This window comes from Zonotrichia leucophrys, chromosome 3 (assembly GCF_028769735.1).
Source record: "Zonotrichia leucophrys gambelii isolate GWCS_2022_RI chromosome 3, RI_Zleu_2.0, whole genome shotgun sequence".
In the NCBI taxonomy this organism is placed as follows: Eukaryota; Metazoa; Chordata; class Aves; order Passeriformes; family Passerellidae; genus Zonotrichia; species Zonotrichia leucophrys.
In genome coordinates this window covers 54,445,000-54,467,076 of record NC_088172.1, presented here as the reverse complement: position 1 = coordinate 54,467,076, position 22,077 = coordinate 54,445,000, and the positions used below count along the sequence as shown (strand labels likewise).

Below are 22,077 nucleotides of genomic sequence, written 5' to 3'. Positions count from 1 at the left end.
CAAGGAAGTCTGCAGGTAACTGTTACACTGAAAAGAAAGCCCGGGTAAAAATGAGCTATAAATACCACAATCAAACAGGTGCAAAGAATTACAGACATTTTAAGTTGCCCGAACTCAGGGCCATCTCACCACTTGGATCTGATTCTGCCAGAAAGATAGAGACTGTAACTTCAAAGCAGCTGAGAGGAAAGGGCTCACTGTCAGTGTGTGCTGCATATGGCACAGCTGACCTGACCCTCCTTCTGCAAAGGATTGACTCCACTCCCCTCAAAGATGTCAGTCAAGTCAGAGCTCCTCTCTTGCATCTCAAAGCATGAGAAAGGCCACCTACATGGTTGCCATAATGAAGTAGCCAACTGTCTCAACTCCAGCCACAAAAAAACCTTGTTTGATTTTGTTCCTCGCCCAAGCTCATCAGAGGAACAAAGACCTTCAAAAGCGTTTTCTCAACCCCTAAGTGAGAGATGAAAATACGACTTTAATTGTGCATTGGTGAGGTCTCCTTGAGTAAAATAAACCAAATTGCTCAGATGCAACTACGTAACAGGGAGCCTAATTGCTTGGCTAGCATCAACAAAGGGCTGCTGGTTCATTAGAGCAAGCTGGAGGAGCTGCTCTTTGCATCTTCACAAGCTGGGAGTATTTGATTGCAAAATCGCTACGGCTGTTTGATCCAAAACTCAGCCTCTGAGTTCTGATCAGGAAAACATAACAGCAAAAAGCCATCACTCTGATATTTTTCTTCACAACTTTCTTCAGGGTGAAAATTTATTTTTCTCCTTGATCTGTTCAAGGATGTCAAATCTAATCATAAGATAGGATATGAACTTTTATATTCTGTATATGCTGCTTAGAGAAAGAACAGAACTGATGTGAACCAAATTGCAGTTTCACATGACAGCTGGAAGATGCTGGCACTTAGGCTGCTATCCTGAGGTCTAACTGCAACAGGACCTTGCCAGAAAGAGCAAAGGGCAGAGGAAGGCCAGGAAAAAGGCCAGTGGAGGTCAAAGGCACTCACATTTTCTGCTTACTGGTCAAAGCAGATTTGGACAGCAGGCAATCGGGCAGACGGCAAAGGAAGCTTACTTCCATCTTATCCAACAGGGAAATAATTTGCTAAATCACACTAAAGGGGAAGCAGTTAGTGGCAGCTAGTGCCATCAAAATGTTCAGGAGCATTCTCTGCCTGGGGCAGTTCTACACCCCTTTTGGGAGACCACACTGCTCTGCTTAAATTTGCCTGTCTACTCGCTCATCATAAAGCTCAGATAAACCACGGCCTTGCTTTATGCTTTTTCCATCACAACCATCTTTAGACTTAAAACCTGCTCGATGAAAAACACAAACGTAATCTCAGGCAGATAACTGCCTCAGCAAGTCTTTTAAGAGCACCTTATTTTCTCCAACTCAAATTCCTCATGTGAATAGGTCCACATACAGGCTCAGACACATCTGCATAAAGAGGTCCATTTGCCTGAGTGTTTACTAATGAATGCTTGGCAGTCAGAAGGACACCAGAAGTGCATCCAATTGTTTTCATTTTTTAAAGAAAAGGTGGTTTACATCTCTAGGAACAAAGCATCGATGAACTTGCTTATAAAATGCACCACCCCTGGATTCAAATCTTTGGGTGTGCATTTTTCCCCCCCTTTTATGCAGTCTGAGTCAGTTTGTGGGAAAGTTATTAGAAATATTCCACCAATGAATTGAGAAGTGGATCAAACCAGGACAACACAAACCTTCAATAAAGCAGAAGACTCCACAGGGGGTGCTCTCAGGAAAACCGCTCAAATGCAGAACTACCCATTGTGCTGAGGGCTTAGGTAGGTCAGCTCTTTGCATGCTCTGCTTTTCACTCAAGTTGCTCATCAGGAGTGGAAACTAAAATCTTCTTTTCTGACAGGTTATGAATTAAATAGATACATCTGGTTTCCAGGATCTCTTACCTGCTGCTAGCAATTTCACATAGAAATAATAAAAAAGAGTCCTCATAGAGTACATTATTTCTAGAGGCATCTTTTTAATCACAGACTACTGTAAGATACTTCTTCTCCAGCAGCAGTGAGTCCAGGAAGCACAGAGCATCTGCCAGCATTTAAAGAAGAGCACATCTAAAACCATAGCTCCAAGTTGTCAAAATACTGCTTGTTGCAGGAATTTCATCTATGCTAACACTCTGCTAGAGCAGTCCAGGTAATAACAGCAATAACAAACAAAGAAAAAGTTATAGGCCTGCTAATATAAATGGGGCAGCATTGCTCACAGATATTTTTAAGTCCCAGTGGTGTTGATCCACTGGGACTTAAAAAGCATAAGCAGGTCTGGATTTATAGAAAAGGAAAGAGTAAGCGGATGACTACCCCACAGGAAGTTTCTATTTAAAAAAGTGTCTGCCTTGACTGAAAATCAAGATAACACCTCTGAAATTCCCACCTGTCAAATGCATTCTGTTTCCTCCTTGGTTTTCTTTTTCTTTCTACAGTGAACTGAACTACTCTAAAATTTTCTTTCTGTGATTTTCAGCTAAAGTAGATATGGAAGGAACTGCGGACAAGCACTGAGGGCATTAAGCCTACAAGACTCAGCCTTTGTCTCCCTTGAGAAATGGATATAATGCCAGCTTGAGTGGACTCTGAATCCAAGTTTTAATTAGACAGAAGGTGAAATCAGCAAAACCTACCTCTTGCTCAAATATTATTCTTTCCTTAGTATCCCAGTGCTCTCCAGAAAAAATGCTCTTCTGACCTGTTGGTCGCCTGTTGGTCACCACTTGTGCAGGCACAGAATCCACACTCTGTCCCCTGTGTGTCCTCACCATCTGCATGTCGTCTACCTCTCCATCGAGAGCCTCCAATAAAAACTTCCTATAATAGAATTGTCCTGACTCACAGGTAGGGGGGGAGGGAAGCTGACCTCGCTGCAGCATCAAGAGTCTCTGACGCATTTTGGGAGGCTGTGGTTTCAGGTCTGAAAGAATTCAGCCTTGTTTTCAATGAGGTTTCATACAATTAACTTCCAAAATATCACCCTATAGCTCCATGTCCATTTGAAACTTGATATTGTTTAGTGGTTCAACGGAGCACTATTCAGGGCTTTAGGCGTGCGCTTGGTGAATTAGCAGTACTCACCAGCAGAAGAGAGTTTCTCAGAAACGCAGCCACCCAGGCTCCTGACTGGCTCCACCTCTTGTCCGCCCACTCCCAGTTTCAGACATTTCACATTCCAAAACTGGAAGTGTCTATGCAACGTAAGGTCAGATTATTGCACAACATGCTCTTTTCCTTCTAAGAGCCACTGCATCTTCAAAAGTACATCTACTCTAACAGCAAGAGAGCTGTTTACAGCGAATTTCTATCTGAGTGGGAGTATTTTCTCCATGAATCTTATAACAAGGACATGACGTGTAAGACTCTTCCCTGAATTTGGTAAAATTGTTACTGAGATGGCATTTATTCAATACTTCCACATCAGCATGCCTTCCCCTTTAAGCTGCCTTTTGAGAAATTGAGAATTCATTTTTACACTTCCTTAAAGTATTTCTGTGCTGGATAATTTTAGGACACACTAAACAGAACAATTTCTGCCTTTCTTATATTTAGAACCAAAGCCTTTGCAATGCAACCATGAAATACAACTGATTGTCACAAATGTAGGTTTTGCCAATTGTTTTTTTCCTGCCAAACTGTGAAGTAATTGCTGTGATCATTCCTTCAGTTAGTCTTCCAATTCTAACAGGTGAATGAAAACTCCAGTTTCAATTATACTTGAAGAAAACCTTCCTTTTTGGTATAGGGGACTACAAGTGAGGTGAGGTTTATTGTTTTTCCCAAAGAACAACACACAGGTGGAAATTACGGCGATATTTTGTGTTCTTTGAAACTGTGTTCAGCTTCCAGTACAATTAAGTCTTTGCTGTTAGCACAGAAGGCCTATTTGGTGTTTCCTTGAATGCCACCAACTTATGTTGGTATCACCTAAAGGCAACTGTTGACAACCAGTCCTTATGTGTCCCTTCTTCTTTCTATTTAGATCGGTCACCTTTGTCTTCAGCACCACTGGGGAAGCTAAGCAGTGGGGAAGCAGAAGGGTTTGGGGCTGGGAGGGTTCCCACCATCACCTGGTAAGAATGGGGATGCTGGCAGGATGACTAAGGCAGCTCTCAAAAACCCTTCCTGATTTCACAGTCAAACAAGTTCTCCATAAGCTGTTGGTCCTATCCTCTCAGAAGGAAGAAGGTTCAGATCCAACAGTCAGCATTCAGAAATCTAATTCAGGCTACCCAGCAAAAATTATGAGGGTCAAAACAAACTAGTGACAGAGTAAGGGGGAATAGGAACTCAAGAGAATCCTATGAGAGGGGCAGGAAAAGGGACAGAGGAGGATGCTTTGGATGTGTGCTGGCACCATGCTTTCCTGCAGGTAAAAGTAGCCCAGGGTTTCACTCCAAGTCACTCATTTGGAAGATAGGATTGAGAGTCAACTGTCCTTCATCCAGTGGAAAAGATACCTAAAATGGAGCTAATGGCTTAAAGTTCCTGTTCAGTCTGTGAGCAAGTAAAAGGTTAGACTGTAATATTGAACCACAACTCCCTTGCCTTTCTGAGAAGCCCAGGGGAGGCTGCCTAAAGGAAAGTCAGACATCGGCCATGCTGCTTCCTGTGTGCACCAGGTGAAGAAATCTGCACCTGCCTTCAGGCTCATGTAGATAGCGAGCTTCCTCTGGTGCAGTGGCTGTCACACAGAGCGCTTTCTGGTACAGCCCATTTCCTCCTGGGGGACATTTCCCTCGGGGACAACAGGGGCTAGTGCTCTGTGCGTGCCACCAGTCACAATCACAAAACTGCTGGTGGCCACCATGCAATATAACCAAAGTTCTAGTGCTGTGACTAGAACTTGCTCCATGTGCCAATGAGAACAGAATGAAGAATGGATGAGAGAGAGCAAGACAAAGATTCACAGAAATCTGGGGACACTGTACCATAAGAGAACCCAGCACCTACTACAAATATTGGTACTATTCAAACCGTTAGTTTAAAAAGTAAAAGTGGTATTCATTCTTTTTTAACATTCATCCATAAGAGGTCACTGTGTGATACAATGAACACCTTGGTGTCAGCAGCATTCTTCTCCCTTCCCATATGCTCAGCACCAAGTGTCCAGTCACCTCCAGTAATGTCTCAGCCATTACCCAGCTGACCACAGTAGGGGCTACCAGGGAAGGAATTAAAACAAGACAAATGGAAGACTCAATGTTGATTGTGTGATCTTAGTCAATTTTACAATCACTTAAACATACTTTTTATTCCCCATTAATCTCAAATGAAGTCCAAGAGTTTAACAACCCCCACAGACATGTTAAATAACCAGTATAATATACACAAAATTTTGGGAAACTGAGTTTAAACAGCAAAGATATAGGCTCACAAATGAACAAGGCTCCTCTGGTTTCCCAGGGTTTGGGGCCTCTATTTTAGAATTTGTTTCACTTTGACATTGTTTTTTCAGTAGTAAGTAGACTTTTTCACCCAAGTGACGACAACCCAGTGTGGGACACAAAGACTGTCAAGGTGATCTGCCCACAGAAACTTCTTAAGCATAAAATTTTTGTACTGCCATTCATAATGAGATGAGAAACGTAACAGGCAACTTAACAGCAACTGAAACTATTTTAGCTCAGATCAGCTAAACAAAGGTCTTCTTCATGGAGTAAAGTGACTTAAAGGGAAGTATTTAATTCAGAGATTTCCATGGGAAAACAAAAAAATAAAAATAGCAATATGGAAATTTTCCAGTGGAAAACTTGTTCTTGTGGAAATTCCGCTTTCAATTGACAAATTGTTTTTATGGGAAATTCCTAAGCAGCTGTAGGCACAGCCCTCATGCTGAGAAGTTTAAAAGCAGCTCATTTTTGACCCAGCACCCTCAGATTTCCCACATCAGATAAACTGCAAAAGCAAGGCCCTCATTTTTCCCTTACTCCTGAGCACACCCTGCAGCATCTCACTGCGGGCATGAGAATATACTGACTGCAGTGGCCGCAGGCACATGGTTGCTGATGGAGTGTATGCAGGACTACCCTTTTAATGTCCCAAATCAAGACTAACTAGAGGCTCTTATAGGAGCTGTCTTTAATGTTCTGATAACTCTGATTTACTCTGGTAAAGCTGTCACTGACTTCAGCAACAGGTTTACCTGCACTAGGGATTGCAGGCTTGGGAGAATGTAAAATGAAGCTTCTCACAGTGGACTGCATCAAGGAGAGAGAACTTGGTGCTGACTTTTATGTGCTTATGTGAATGGTCACAAATCATGGATACAAGTCTGTCATTATTAACTGTCTTACACTGGCTTAAACCTGTCAATAAGAACTGTACACCCTACAGCTAACATTACAGAGAGCAAGACAGACATTTTTAGCAAGCTTGCTAAGGGTCTTCTAAATTTGCAGTGGAGCATTGAGTAAGTGTCACCTTTACAGAATGATATTAGGAAAGCATAAACCATTCATTATAACACATCTTCTATCCACCACTTTAGCATGAATCATCATACTGTGTAAACAAGCTAGAAATCATATTTATGGTAGGACTCAAAGTATCTCAGAAAGTCAGAGGAAGAAAAAAGCAATTACAGGAGGCAAGCATGTACAAAACCTCACAGTCCAGAAAGGTACTAGAAAGGTACTGAGCACCTCAATCATTCACCTGAACATTTGCAGTGATTTACATGTTTCTGTACCAGACCTGGACATTTCACACTAGTGCATTTTTCACACAAAATAAAATTTAGAATCCCTTGAGTAAAAAAGTTAACTCTACTGGCTGTATGGGACCGGTCTTCATAATTTATTCTCAAGAGTGAAACTGTCTCTTTCCCAATCACCCTCTGCCCCATACAGCCTATTCAAGCACAGAGAGGATCCAGCATACCCCAGACTGAGTTGGGGTGGAGGAGCTCAAGCACAGTTGAGCTTTGGCAGGAGCAGGAACCCCAAGGTGCCATTGGAGGAGGATTTTGGCAGCTGGCTGCCTGCCAGGGGCTGCGGGCTACAAGGTGAAGGAGTGGACAAAGGCCACTGCTCAGCTGCTATAGTGACCTTCAGCTATGCTGATCTGCAACAGGAATGCACCCTCTGGCCATACTCGTGTTTCCACATGCTTTCTTGGCTATCTGCAGCGCCACATACACACGCCTGACACCGAGCTGGCATGCACAGCCCATGTCCGTACTGCAGGCAGGCCAGCGAGCTCCCCTCCAGCTGCACTGCTGCTCCTCACCCACGCTGCACAGCACCCAGATGTGCCCACCAAGGCCTGCTGGTGAGCTGCATGCATGGTGAGCATGCAAGGCCTGCTGCATGGCTATGACAACCAGACACCCTGAGGTGGAATGGCAAGTGAATTTCAAAGATGGGCAAAAAAATCCTGTCTCTCTACCTGAAGGAATTAGTCTTTTCTGATGTTACAGCAATAAAATTGTAATGAAAGCATTATTAATGCAAACTTTGTTACTGAAGCGACAAGAAGGGCATTTATTTTCAGAGCCAGACACTCGAAGGAATACCCCACATGGTAGATAGTGTAAGTATCCTGTATTTCCAGTATGTAACAGAGCTACTTCTACTACACTGAAGCACATGTGATAAGAGAAGAGGGCCCAGGCCCTTCTCCATATTCTCTGCATACCTGTTACTATCACACAGCTGCTCTCAAGTCTACAGTTTCCTGTGCAGTACAAACTGCATACCACTTCCCCTACGGAAAAAAGGGCCTTGCTTGTTCTTAATTGACGATGGAAATACTGTCATATTTTCCACTAGCCAAGCTCGAAACCATTACTGAACAAACCTTCATTAATTTTTCCACAACATTTTGCAGAAATGTCAGGAAACAGCTGCACCAGAATGATTAACTGTCCTTATCACTAAGGCTTCATTGGCCAACTTCAAATTATATAGGTTTTCTTCTTTCAAATTCTACTTTTAGAGGTATTTTTTGCTATTCTTCAGTTGACTGTTTCAGTACAACACTTTCTCTTCAAAAGTATCTGATTGCACAGGTTCAGTGGCAGACAGACATTTTACGACCAGTGGAAGAATTTGTACAGTTTGGAGCGGCATACTTCTAGGAAAAGATTGCTTCCTGCAGATTGCTCAGCTGTGTCTTTCTTGGATCAAATTCAATGAAATTCACAACCTGCAGTCAGATTGTATTTGCCAGTCAGGCTGAATTCATTACACTGACATAAACTTCTCTTCCTGCATTTTCTTATTCCTTTCTTTTCCTGTCCTCCTCTTTTCCTTGCCCCTTCTCTCTCCCCACACTCTCTTTCTCACCTCTTCTTTGAGCTATACCATGTGTCAAAACTTATCATACAATGCCCTGTACATTTTCTGGCAAAAACAAGTGGAACAGTACACATCACCATCCCAAACATGCAAACTCTGAGATGCTAGAAGGCTTAGTACCAAATGAAAGTGCAGCCATCTGGAGGTAACTGCTAGTGTGGATCTGAGCTTCCCAACTGTCTGAAACTTTGCAGTCTCAGAACTTTTTAGCAAAGTGTCAGTGAGCAAGAGACTCCACTCACGTGGATTTGCACGGGGCATTGGACTTGTCAAAAATCTAATCTTCAAATTTTGTTTAGAACACAGCCAGGTTCATAGGGTTACTTTTAAAGACTGACATTGTAGTATAGAATCCTGCTTGTATTTTCAAATTATTTAGGGTTACTATAGCATGGTGTGTAACAATAATTCTGCATATATGTCACTGGCAGATTTAAAATTGCAGTTGTTCACTCCATGTCTTAATTAAAGCTGCAAGCCTTGAATATATAACCTTAAGATATTTTTAGACAGAGGGAAATATAGATGCAAAAGGTATATACACATCTTGGAAGCTAAATAAAATTAATGCCATCAAGTGGGGGGTTCTGTGATTCAAGTGTTCATGCTGTTATGATCCCCTAGCAAAAAGCAGGATACTTGCAGGATTATAAAGAAATGAAACATATAGAGGTTTATTTAGGTCGTATAAAGAATCCATTTGCATGTCTTGCTTTTTAAAAATATCTCTCCCACAGCAGTGTGCATTGCAGCACACCATCCCCACACAGCTCTGCTCAGGCAGAGCCAGCTGGGTCAACTCCTGAGCTCCTGCATTGCCTTCAGCAGGTATATGGACACCTGGGCGCCCCTGGGCCAGGATGCCTGCCTAACACAGAATGCTGGCCTTGCTATTTAATTGGTGCAGTGCTGGCTACGAAAAAAAAAAAACCACCAAAAAAACCCCAGCTATGTTTTTAAATTACTCTACCAAGATATCTGCTTAGATGGCAGAAATTGCAGTACACTATATTCTGCTTAAAATACGTATGAATATATATGGGTTCTATTTACGAGATACGAAATACTGCCAAAAGTACGCAGGTTCTTTAAGGATTCAGTTTCATAATATGCAACGCCAAATTTCTCCTTCACAATATCCTCATCTGTCTCTGCTCTAGCTGGAAAGCAGCAGCTCTCGGTGCCAGAGCATTTCAGCGACCGTGTCCTTCCTTCCAATGGGCGGGATGTCAGCGCACTGCCGGCTGCGGCCGCACGGGCCACATGTTGTTGGGCGCGGGGGAATGAAGCTGTTCGATTTCATTAAGCAAGCGCTGATTTTTATGGCTCTGGGGGTTGGTTCCGGTTTTTTGGGGGTGGGGACGCTGTGCAATGAAGGGAAGCCGAACGCGGCCCCGCCGGCGGCAGCAGGGTGATGAGCGGGGCTCCGCAGCTGCCCGAGGCCCGGGGCTGGCAGCGGCAGCTGCGCCGGGCGCGGCCTCTCCTCCCTCAGCCCGGCCGCCCCCGCCCGCCGGGCCGCTGCCTCGGCAGCGCGGCCTTCCGTGCCCCGCAGCTGCGAGCCTGCAGAGCGCAGTGCCCGTTCCTGCCTCCTCTGGGCCTGCCCGGGTCTCATCCCCCCCAGCCGGGCACGGGCTGTCAGGGAACTGCCGCATGGATTTGCTGTCCAGCCGCGCTGCTCGGCCGCCTTCGGTACGGGAAAGAAGAAACGTGTTTTGCCCCTCTGCGGATACTAGCGGGACCAGAAGCAGGTGCTCCCACTTACCCGAGTTTGCACATCTCGAGCTCAAACCTACAGGACGATTCAGCCTCGCTCTATTCATGCTGTCAGCAATGAGCAGCAGGATCTAGGGGCAATGTCACAACAAAAAGAGAGACCTTGAACTTGCTTCACCCTTTGCATAGTCATTTATATTTGGGCAAAGTGGATAACAGCTCCTTTAGCACCAGCGTAGTGGTATTTTATGCTCGCTCGGCATTCACTTTACCCAGGTATAAATAGCAAAAGGTTTCAGGCAGTAGAGAATCAGGACCAGTATCTTCAAAGGATTCCTAGCCAAAATAAAGCAGCTAGTCCTCCACACCACAGCTTGCAATCTTGCTCAGCTGCAGGAAACATTCCCTGAAGGATGCCTGAGACTGCTGGTTTGGCAGCCTTGCATGCTCTGGTCCCTGGAGAAAATGTGCCTTTCCTACCACCCCGTGCCTAGAGGTGGAATCAGACTGCAAGCTTTCACCTGTACACTAGGCAGTAATAGGGTTCCATTTCTTCATGGGAGCCTTTTATTAGCTCACACAGCGTATTTACTACCCTAACAGTGTTAAGTGCTTGCCTTAATATCCTTAGCACACGAGGTAGTGGTATATATCATCATAGTTACAATAACGCTGGTTTAAACTACATTAATTGAGAGCATCTATTCTAAAATTTAAATGTTCCAAACAAAAAGTGAAGTGTGCTGTTATTCGGCTGACACATTACTGGGGAGAGTTCTCATGTACAAGAGCCACAGCAAAAAGGGCCCAATGCACACAAGTGCCTTTAAGTTACAAGCTGACAAAACCTGAAAGCTGTATGCTAAAACCCCGTTTCAGAGCATGGCCGCCATACTCTTGTGTGCCAAAGTTCTCTGTTTTCCACTTAAATCCTGCCTGGTGAGTCAGGACATGGCCAGGTTTCCATACTCCAGCAGTGTTCCATTACTCCTCCTTATAAATTTCACACGCTGTTAATGCTTTCCAAACTGGCAACACAGCTCAGGGGTGCATGAGGACAGTTTATTTTCCTGCTGAACTTTAAACAGAAATTCCACAGGACCTCTGGCGGGGGTAACAGCCCTGCTGACAGCCATCAGTTCACACCCTCTCGCCCACCCAACTCTGATCCCAGGCTGCACACAAACATCTCTCAGAGGCTGCAGGGGGGAGAGAGAGCAACGCAGATACCCACGACTCCCATTGCAGGGACCCTGAGAGGGATCCATAAGAAGAGATATCCCATATAGCACCATTCTGGACTGCAGAATATTTGGGATCAGTTCCAGGGTTGAGCAAAGGTTCAAAGGATTGCCCTTCTCAATTTAACCCCTTCTTTCACTGAATTCATATATAGAATGAAACATAGATCCAACACTATAACACTATTTACATAATCCTGAAAAATCTGGTGCGGTTATCTCAAATCTGTATTTGAGAAAAATCTGTGGTTATCTCTATGTTCTGTATTTTCTTTGAACACCTCATGTGCTCGTGATATGACATGAGAATCTTCAGGGTCTTCCTTATACACCTAGCTTCTATGGCTGAAGATAAATATTGGATAATTAAAAAAAAAAGAAACTCAATGAGAGAGATCAAACTTTCCTTAACCTTTCACTCTTTCAAGCTTGTCTTAATAAATTCTAAGGGCTAACAATTCTTTGACCATCAAGGATGTGCAAGAAGATGAGAGCAGCTTCTCAGTGCTTCAGGTCTCCTATAGCAAGAAAAGTAACTTTGTATTACTGCACACAGGCACAGTTTTTGAGACTGTGAATACGAAAACTGACCATCTTGGGACTACCAACCCTAATAAACATGGTGCTGCAATCAGTAGCTGAAAACTGACTTTTTCTTGACAAGATAAATTGTCTTCTGAACTGATGCCACAGTAAGACCTCTGTTGGGAATCCACTAACTTTAAGCTTGGGTGTTATTGCATACAACAACATTAGCACTTTTATAACTGCAGTTTCTAAATGCCCAAGTGTTCAAGACCCAGAGGAAAAATGAAACCTTGAACAGTACTGTCCATGGTGCACTTGAAATGGCAAGATTGTCAAGCATAAATCACCAACTTATATTTTAGGACAAAGTAAATAAACACCCCCAGACATTTCAGATATAAAAACCTCACCCACCATATCTTCTTGTATTTTTACAAGCACACTTTTCGGTTTAGTTCAAGAAGTGGAGTCCCTGGATATTTGATATAAGAATTGCATAGGAGAAGGGAAAGTGGAAAACCAAATATGTGGATAAAACAAAGACATCACTTCCAAATTAGCAAAAACCTGCCCCAAAACAGAAATGTGTCTAATTTTGGCAAAAGCTGGCTTCAGTTGTAACAAAAGGATACATAATGAGGAGTTAAATGTGTGTCACTTCCACATGAAGCCTTTTCAGAATTAAAAACTGTGCTCTCAGACCCACTCCCTCAGCTCATGCAAAACCACCCTTCCTTTTCTCTCCTACCTGGCTGCTGCCATCAAAGGTGCACATGAGTAATGGTTCCAGTCAAAGCAATTTGGTTCACTACTCCAGCAAATATGGCTGTTGACTCTCTCTTCCACCTGTTTGGAAAGCAAATATTAAAGATTTTTAAAGACTGTGATCAATTCAGCCTGCTGTTTGATTTTAAAACCTGAGTTTATGGTGTTGGCTACATCAATACATGTAAGAACTTGAGATTGTCACAGTCCTTGCTGCCTTCAGAGCAATGTGGCACCAGCAATCAGTAGCTCTCCTGTGGTTTCCAACTTGCTGTGGGCTAGAATACACATCAACTAATGCATGTCAAAGTGAAAACAATAGACATACAAGGCCAGTAGGTGCATACAATGATGTATTTTCAAACATGATATATACAAAAAGCAGGGTAAGCACAAACCATGAATTGTCTTTTAGGCCTTGTCATTCCAAGTGTTCTGCCTAATTTCTGTCCAATTTTGAAAACATCATGCCCAAATCCTAACTTAAGAGCACATAATTTTTAATTAAATGCAAATACTTTCCTGTTATTGAACCAGAGCAATGTGATTATCTTTCATCCTGCTTCTTTCCTATTTAGCACTTTAAAAGTGAGACCACCTATAGGAATTCCCTTTTCCATATGATGCTAGTATGTTTTAGAAAATAAGTTATTAGCATACAGTGTGAAAAACAGTCATAGTCCTTACATTTCTCCTTACATGTGATGGCACTGTGGGAAAGACCACAAAGAAAGCACTTTCTGCACACCAAAGACCTGCTGTAGGCATGTGTGCAGGAGTGTATGTGCATCCAAGGCACAGAGCACCAGGAGATATGTTCATTAATGTGTCAGACACGTTAGCCACAGACTGCTTTGCTTACACCTTGTAGGGAGTGGGTTATTGAATACCCCTAATTGGGGCATACAGACAAGGCACCAGGAACTGGAAGCTCAGATCTCATTTGTACACAGCAGAGCTGACTGAAATGTCCACCTTGTTAATACTCAGGCAACAAACCTTCAGTGATCGTGTATTCAGTGAACTATATACTCCAACAGGCCTGGCTGTTCTGATTTTGCAAAGACTGGTGTGAACAGACAACTACAGCATGCATTTTGCTCAGGGCACTTTCTTTCAGGCTTCCCCGCATCCCTGAATACCCACATGTGAGATCGCAAGCAATGTGATGGGTAGGAAACAAGTGTGAGCATCCCAGGGGAATGTGCTCCTGCACAGGGCAGCACTCCAGGGCCCCAGCAAGAAGTGCAGCTCATGTCACCCCTTCTCCTGCTCTTTTGCCCTGGCTGTGGCACTGGGCTCTGGCTGGCTACCATCTCAGGTGATCAGGCCACCACAGCAAAAGGTACATGCTCCTCAAGGCCTTACACGTCATGGTAGAGGAGCATGTCAGAGGACGTGGACAGGAAAATCTCAAACTTAGCCCACCTAACTTGCAGATTTGTGCCTGTGGCCAGACCACACTATACCCTGAAGCCAAAGCAAACTTCCCTCTGCTTCCAGCAGGGAACCTGTGCTCTGGGGGGTGGGCAACACATGGTGCTTCCACTGCTAGCAGAGCACAGATGTAAGCCAGTGCTGAAAGGTAAAACAGGGCTGGAACTGGCTGGCAATAAATGGATATGCTTATGCTGGTTTTCCCTGCAATGTTTGCTACCAGCAACAAAAACAAATAGTAAATGATAATGTGTTATTGATCAGCAATATCAACAGCAGTCTATACAGGCATCTGAGTGTATAAAATAACACATGCTCTGGCTGCAGCCCCTGGCACTTTATCACACCAATCTACAGCTTTCTAGGAAATTATCTGGATGTGAAGCCAGGAACCACTTTTGAACCTTTGAACAGACAGGTCCTAATATGGTTTTAATCGGTTGGTGAAACCTTGGCACGTCTCTACTCAAGGGCAAAACTCTGTACTTAGCATGGCCAGCATTTCAATCACTACTTTTACAATTGACCTGAAAAATGTCCCAGGCAAAAAAGCAAAGTAAAGCAATAAAGAAGTCATGAGTCCTTATTCTCCCATTCTTCAGTAGGATCAAGGAGTGGTCTGGATTGTAGCCTCTTCCCCCTGGTGTGGCATGGATACCTTCCAGCCCTAAAGCAGATCTCCTTGTACTTTCACAGTCTGAAGTGGTTTTAGTGCTGCTGGCTACACTTGCACAGTTATTTCTAATTAATATGCATAATGAACTTGTTTATCCTATCTGCAACCTAATGACAAGGGGTTTTTATACTCATTTATACTCAATCCTCTCTATGGCATCCTGGCAGAAGCAGAGGAGACTTTCAAGAAAAGAGAATAAAGCCATAAGTGAAAGATGTCATTTATAGAACAAATTCACACTTCAGCTGTTCCAGCTTCATGGAGAGGGTTTAAATTGAAATCCATGAGGAACACTATATTCCATTTTGCCCTAACTTATTTTAGCTCAAAACTGAGCTAAAATAAGTTAGGGCATAATGGAATATGTCCAATGTCTTCCCTCTTGCTGTGGTAACCTCACTGTCTTCAACATGGTTCCTCAAAGAATACTTTAGCATCTGATCCGTTAAATTCAGGCTGGATCAGTTTCTGAGTATTTAAGAAACTTAATCATTGCTTACAAGGAGGCAAAATATTCTTCAAACCAAGACCTAGTTAAGGACAGCAGGGTTTTGTCCTGGCAGTACTAGTCCATCTCCTTACTACCTTAGCACCTCATAGCAGCACTGGTTCTAGCAAAGGGGAGGTGGTCTGAAGGAACAGCCAATCTGCAGAGTCTCTAACAAGCCCAGATAACTCATGTGTCCTCAAACAGGATTTTGCTGCCTAATTAAAGCTCAAGAGTTATTGTTTGGATAGTAAAACAAGGAACTTTTCTTTTTATCACCGCATTAGTAAAAATTTGAGTGATCCTTTGTTCCTTTGCTGCAGAAGAAAACAAGCATGCCTCCAATGCCTGCCCACCAAAGACAGACAGCAGTGCAGCCACCACTGCTGAGCATTTTCTAGTGTTTATAAGTTGCTAGGTCTCTTCTTACAACTAACAAATTGTTGGGCAAAAGGAAAATACTTCAAGTTGCATCAGAGGAGGTTTAGATTGGATATTAGGAAAAAACTTCTTTGCAGAAAGAGTTGTCAAGCCTTGGAACAGGCTGCCCAGGGCAGTGGCTGAGTCACCATCCCTGGAGGTATTTAAAAGACATGCAGATGTGGCATTTGGGGATGAAGCTTACTCATGGACTTGGCAGTGCTGGGTTAACAGCTGGACTTCCAACCTAAATGGTTCTGTGATTCTATTTGGTCACACCTGGTCATGACTCTTGTCATCTCTTCTGCAGTTGTTTGACAGCTATTGGGACTATGAATAGAAAAGCTCATCAAAAGGGAAATGAGAGTATGAAAATCACAGCATGTCTCACTGTTTGGAAGAGCTTTTTCAGTTTGAACTTTGCCTCTCAAACGCTCTGGGAATAGCCTTTTACACAGGACCTGGAAACACAGGCAGAGGTGCTCTGATAATGACTTACACCATCTGCTTTTGAAAGACTCCTAGCAGCCTTGACAACCCCTGTAACTATTTTCTAGTCATAAAACTACACCTTCAGTGGTGACACAAAAATATAACAGAGACATCAGTATCATCTGATCATAATAATTAAGTAATGTCATGGATCAACAGCAAGATCTTTGCTTTGTATCACTTTTTATATATTTGTTAAACTGCCACTGTAGGGTCAGTTGAGGGTAGGGGCTTGCCTGGGACATTCCTGAGCATCTTCCAAAGCAAAAAAAAGGCAGAAAACTCATGTGTATTTTAATCAGAAACTAAAATTTTTGGAAAGCAACTGGATAATATTTTACTGATAATTATTCAAATATTCTGAAATACTACAGTAAACAGGTGAAATTGCTTCAAGAGTACAAAGGGCTAATAAAGTCATGTCCACGTTACTCCTTAACTGGCTTGCAGCAGATAGCATTCCAACATAGTCTGTAACTAACCATGGTTTGGGAATTTACCTAAAGCCTCATTTTGACTAGGTCTGTAAGGTACCATTAAGTTGCAGCCAGGTTCTAGGATTATACATAATAATTTGTACTAAAGAAGAGTTAAGCAATATGGGTAGAAAAATGTGCACACTTCTGCAGTGCATTGACCATCAACTTGAATTCATGGCGGGTAACACAAAACAGTGGGGCTATATGCAAATCTCTCACTCGGAGCCATCTTCCATGAGTTCTCTCTTTACAGATGTTTTCTTACTTAATGCAATGAATTGACCACAAAAACTTCTGTAATATGTAGAGAGTGTGAAGCCAGTCAGAGTGGATTTTCTAATATTTTAATTTTTTAATTTTCTCATTTTTCTCTTTTTGCTCCTTTTTTTCTTTTCAAACACAGAAGGTCCATAGAACTCTGTGAATTATCATCTGTTATAGGAGAAATTAGAAGCCTAAAATTTGTTTGATTGCAGCTATGATACATTAAATTCCAGGCATCAATCTCAATCGCAGCACTTTTTCTCCAAATGGGCAATATTTTACAGTTATCACTCTCTAAACAAAACACAATTTATTATACACACAATTTGATAGCTATGGCAGCTAGAAGCAAAAAAGTCTTCTGAGGAAGAGAAGGAAGGTAAAAGCAATGTCATACTTTAAATTGACTTCATATGATCAATGCCAGAAGACAATCATCTGTGAAATTATGTTCATGCCTTGATCAAATGCAATCATACCATATGCAATTGAATTTGTAAAAAGTGGAAGAAAATTATTTCCATTAGTTTACTGGTGTTCTTAATATGTTCACACAAATCATCTTTGAATAGATGAATTAAAATACTTAAAGCAACCCTACCTTTGCACTCTTAATTCCAGGTCATTCTGGCAGCTCCCGATACTGCACATATATGTTTGCCTACAACCAGTTAGATAAAATTAATGGATCAAATCTTGAACTACTTCCAAACTAAAATGTATAGAATTCATTTTTTGAATCAAATGTTGTTATGCTGTAAGCATTTTTGTCTTCATTATTAAAACGGCAAGAGATTTGAAGCCTGCTTTATCTTTCAGTATATATGCTTCTTTTGTTTTCCACAATTTTGTCAATAGGAGTGTGATAGCCCATTTAAATCTTTTTTATAGACAGCTTTGCTTCATTTTGGTATCCTGCTAATACCATGTTGCAGATCTTAATGCAAAGAGCACAAAGAAATCTTTGAAATATTTCAGTTTGTTCAAATTTGTACATGCATAAATTTATGTGCATATATATGTGTTTATCTGCATAAATTAATGTATATATCCATGTGTGCATATTTGTACATATTATATAAATTAAAATAGACATATTTACTAATGCATGTGTGTCAGGGGAGCTGGTTCTATTGTTGCTCAGGTTCTGCAATCCAAACAAAATTTAACTAAAAGGAACATCTATGAACTTTGTTTACTTTACACATAGGTAATTCACTTTATTAAAACCAAGAACCTATTTACTACTTGGGAGCCTCCCTATGTTATCTCCTTTATCTTCAGACCCCAATCTGCACAGGAGCTTATTTAGCTGCCGCTGCTGAAACTATGATTTTGGGTTACTTTTTTTCACTTCAGCCAGGAGCAAAATTAGCAAGAGCACATCCCCCTAAGTACAGGTCCATAACCTCACTGCAAATAACGGTTTGGACGCTGCCAGCTGAGACCTGCGCCCTCAGTAACCAGGCCTGATGCTCTTAGACAATGGTCAAGCTGACAATTGACACAGTGTCCTCAAACACACATTGCTCAACCCATTTGCCTAGCCTGCTGCTGCCAAGAGGGCTATTTGTGCAGGCAGCTGGCAGGAAGATGGGAGTACATCTGGCGATCCTCCGAGAGTAGGCAGGGAAAATGAAAACATCAGATCTCAGCCAAGCCCAAGATAGGATTCTAGGTAAAGCTCATGCTCTATGGGATCCAAACATGCTCTTTGGCACAACAGACTTTGGCAAAATCATCACGAGGAACCTCCCACACTGAGTGGCCTTGGCTTCCATTCTCTCTTTGAATGACTACCCTGCGACGACACCCATGCATTGGGGAAAACCAATGCAGCAAGGTGCACAGTGAAGAAACTGAGGCAGAGGCACTAAGTAGACATTAAGGCCACTAAGCAGGTAGGCTACAATATGGCAAGTATCCCATTAGACCATGCCAATCACCTAGCTGTCAAAACTATCTCCATCTCCATGGAAAGACCATGGCAGCATCGAGCCCATGGCAGAGTAACAGCCATAGGGCTGAACAATCTCAGCAGCCAGTGAACGCTAACTTGTCCCTGAGAAGCTGGCAACAGGCTCAGCCGTGCAGGATAACAGGAGGGAAGTGGGATGTCTGTAAGCAAGAGAGTTTTACCAGGAAGGAAAATAATCTAAGGACTTAGAGTCTGTTTACAGACTTTTGGTTGTTACCTGCAAAATCTAAGCTAAGGCTCCCTATAAAATAAAACTAAAAGCTCAATGAGTCTGGTGTTAGTTAAAAGTATAGACTTCACTCAAGGCACTCTGAATTTAGCCCAGATAGGCTGAGATCAGTCTCGGACAGTTGCAGAGACAGCTTGTAAAGCACAGGATTACACAATTGTTGTTTCAGGTTGGCAGCCCCAGTGTAACACCATCACTGGCAGCTGACTATTTGTCTTGAAAATCTGATGGTTTGGGCCACCAAACCATCTCTGAGCACACACTTTCATAGCATTTCTGCTGGACATCCTGTGACCTCTTCACAAGGAAGCGACCTCACTGTCCCTTGTTATTGCCACATCTAGAGAGGGACTGTTTCAAGTGTCCTCTCTCCCAGTGCCTCCACTCTGGTCCTCCAGGTCTTAAGACTACCAAGAGAAAGGCAGCAGTGAAGACTTTGGTTCTCCTCAGTGAGGCAAGATCCCTCTGCACTGATGTTACTCTGCTCAGTAATTTGTCATGAGCGTGGGCTCTCTCCATACATGGCAGGCTGGAGGAGGAATGACCTCAAACTCCGCTTCTAATCCAGGGGGCGTTGCCAAAGCACTGTGTTTGAGTTTGATGCATGAAGCGCAGAGATATTTTCAGCTACTGAATCACACTTTTGGCTCCACAGCTAACTTGAACTTCTCCTCAGTTTTGTTTGCAATTTTTCACATTTTGCGATCACCATTGACTCTCAGAAAAAGAAAAATAGCTGGTGCTTTAAAGAAAAAAAAAAAAAGCATAACCATAAAGGTGAAGATTTTTTTTAAATATCCATTTTATTTGAGTAACTTCTATTTTATTCTCTTGCATGTGTGGAGGAGTGGAGTTAAACAGATTACTAATAGATTATGGTGCATCACTAATGTCTGGCTTCTTTATTTCATGTTCTAAATATATGCTATTAAATGCTGCCAGTGAATGTTTTCTAATGATTTTTGTGTCAACAAAAGAATGAAAGAGTCTGAAAAACAAGGCAGTGCAACAGCAGTTAGCTTGGACACAGCTACACAAGAGCTTTTAGCTGAATTCCTATAGCTGCTCAAAAATATTTTGTTATACTTGCCCCATGAAACCATATTCACTTGATTACAATTCACAACCACAATTTGAAACTGGCAGTAATGAAAAAATAAAATAGCATTTTACAATACAAAGGGCATAATTCTTAATTGACTTATCCTGCCCGTTACAACTGCATCCCTCTCTGTCCCTGTGGCCTAAGCCTACTCCCACTAATTTGGGAGAAGAGCTCCAGCAGAGAAATTATGCAACCTCATTCACAGCTAAGCAAGTCATTTAAGCAAGTCACTTAATTCCATCTCTAATCAGTAAAGTCAATTCAGCAAAGCAAAGCATGTGCTCAAGTCAAAAGCGAATAGGTAGTGGTGCATCTTTTTGAATGTTGGTTTTTCACAGAGGGAGGATTTTCCACAAAACTTCCCTTGATTTACCTTTGGAGCTCATTAGGCTGGAAGAAGGTAGAATTCAGCTGTTAATCAAACTGTCACTCATGCATGTAAATACTAGTCTTTTTAACTCATCCATAAATCAGTTAAGCAAAAACAAATTTTAAAAAGGCCATGGGACATATCCTTGGAGTGGACATAGATATATATACATATACATATGGATTACAGGGACCACAGAGGCAGGAGTCAACACAAAAAAAGTGAGGTAGGAAGCTACCATAGGAAATTCTGTACATATATTGCTGATGAGCCTCACTAAGCCTTTACACAGAGTGAATTGGGAAATTATCTGCTGGAAAAAGAGTGAAAAATAATAGGCATTTCGACTCTTCATTTACATTTTCCTCACGTGGCAACAAGGAAAGAGAGGGGATAATAAGCACACTACTTTGATAGTAGTGTGAGGAATGTGGGTCATTTGATAAGGAATGTGGGTCTTCCCTTGATGGATTGAAGTAACACGGCAGCCTCTAACACCATCTGAAATCTATTATTTTCCTTCAAATTTCTTTCAGTCTTTGCAAGCATCATTAATCTAACAGAGACGACTTCCAGTCAAGCACAGATCCCCAGGAGCATTCCTTGACTGCAGACAAGTGGGAAAGGAAAAGCCTGTTGCAAAGAGCAGGGCTGGAACCAGTCATGGGGAATTTATGCCCAGCAGCAGGCTGCACCATTTGCCTGCCTCTGCCCTTCTCCCTAGATGAAGGAGCCTTATCTGCCTTTGCAGATACCAAAATCAATTACAAATACCACGGGGCTGCCCTAAACTATGCTCTGCTGCCTGAGGCTGCTTTCTGCCAAGCTCCCAAGCAAGTCCCCATAGAAAAAGGCTGTGGGGAATGTGGGGAAGGGAGCACTGAGGGCCAGGCTGTACCTGTTCTTCCACTCCTCCAGCTGTTGTCAACACACTGACTTGTTCTGTGTTTTAGATTGCAATCTGTCCCTGCCCCAAAGGTGCTGCCAACTGTACAAATGTTTTCAGAAATTAACTCCAGAAAAATACACATTATGCAAACATCATCTCTCTTCCCAGATGACACAACATGGAGCACCAAGCACGAACAAAAATGGACCAAAGAAAGCACAGAGGCATTGTGGAAAAAAGCTCATTTAGTGAAGGGCTTCTCTGCCCTCTTTACAGCCATTGGGACAGTAATGCTGAACTGGCTGGTTGGCCACAAAAACTGGATAAATTGAGACACAGAAGAGACAATTGAAAGCAAGGGGACAAACAGCAAAAATAAGTGAGACAAGAGACGGAAAGCAGAAATGCAAAGTCTAAACTGCAGCTGTAATTCTGATGGTAACAGTCACATTTAAGAGTAGTTCAGTTTGCTTTCCAGTTTTGGAGAGGAAAAGAGTTTTCTTATAAAAAACCCCAGCTTGTCAGCTGAACTGCTGTGGGTTTTCCCCAGGTATTTTGTGGGACAGGAAAATTATTTTTCTCCAAGCCTAGGAATGCAGAAACACTTCTAAGAAAGGGCAAAATTCTGACAACCCTCTGGTGTTGTGCTAGGAC

General features: G+C 42.5%; 1 protein-coding gene across 7 annotated transcripts in view; it reads right to left on the bottom strand.

Annotated features, from left to right (window-relative positions):
- Positions 1-22,077, bottom strand: part of HIVEP2 (HIVEP zinc finger 2) — a 136,840-nt gene that overhangs the window by 39,435 nt on the left and 75,328 nt on the right. For 6 of the 7 annotated variants that reach the window (XM_064708281.1, XM_064708280.1, XM_064708278.1 and 3 more), the window contains one exon: positions 12,581-12,678. The gene's annotated coding sequence lies outside the window, so the exon portion shown is untranslated. Of the gene's footprint in view, positions 1-12,580; positions 12,679-17,453; positions 17,514-22,077 lie in introns of those variants that run through there. The other variant, XM_064708283.1, reaches the window with a different exon arrangement.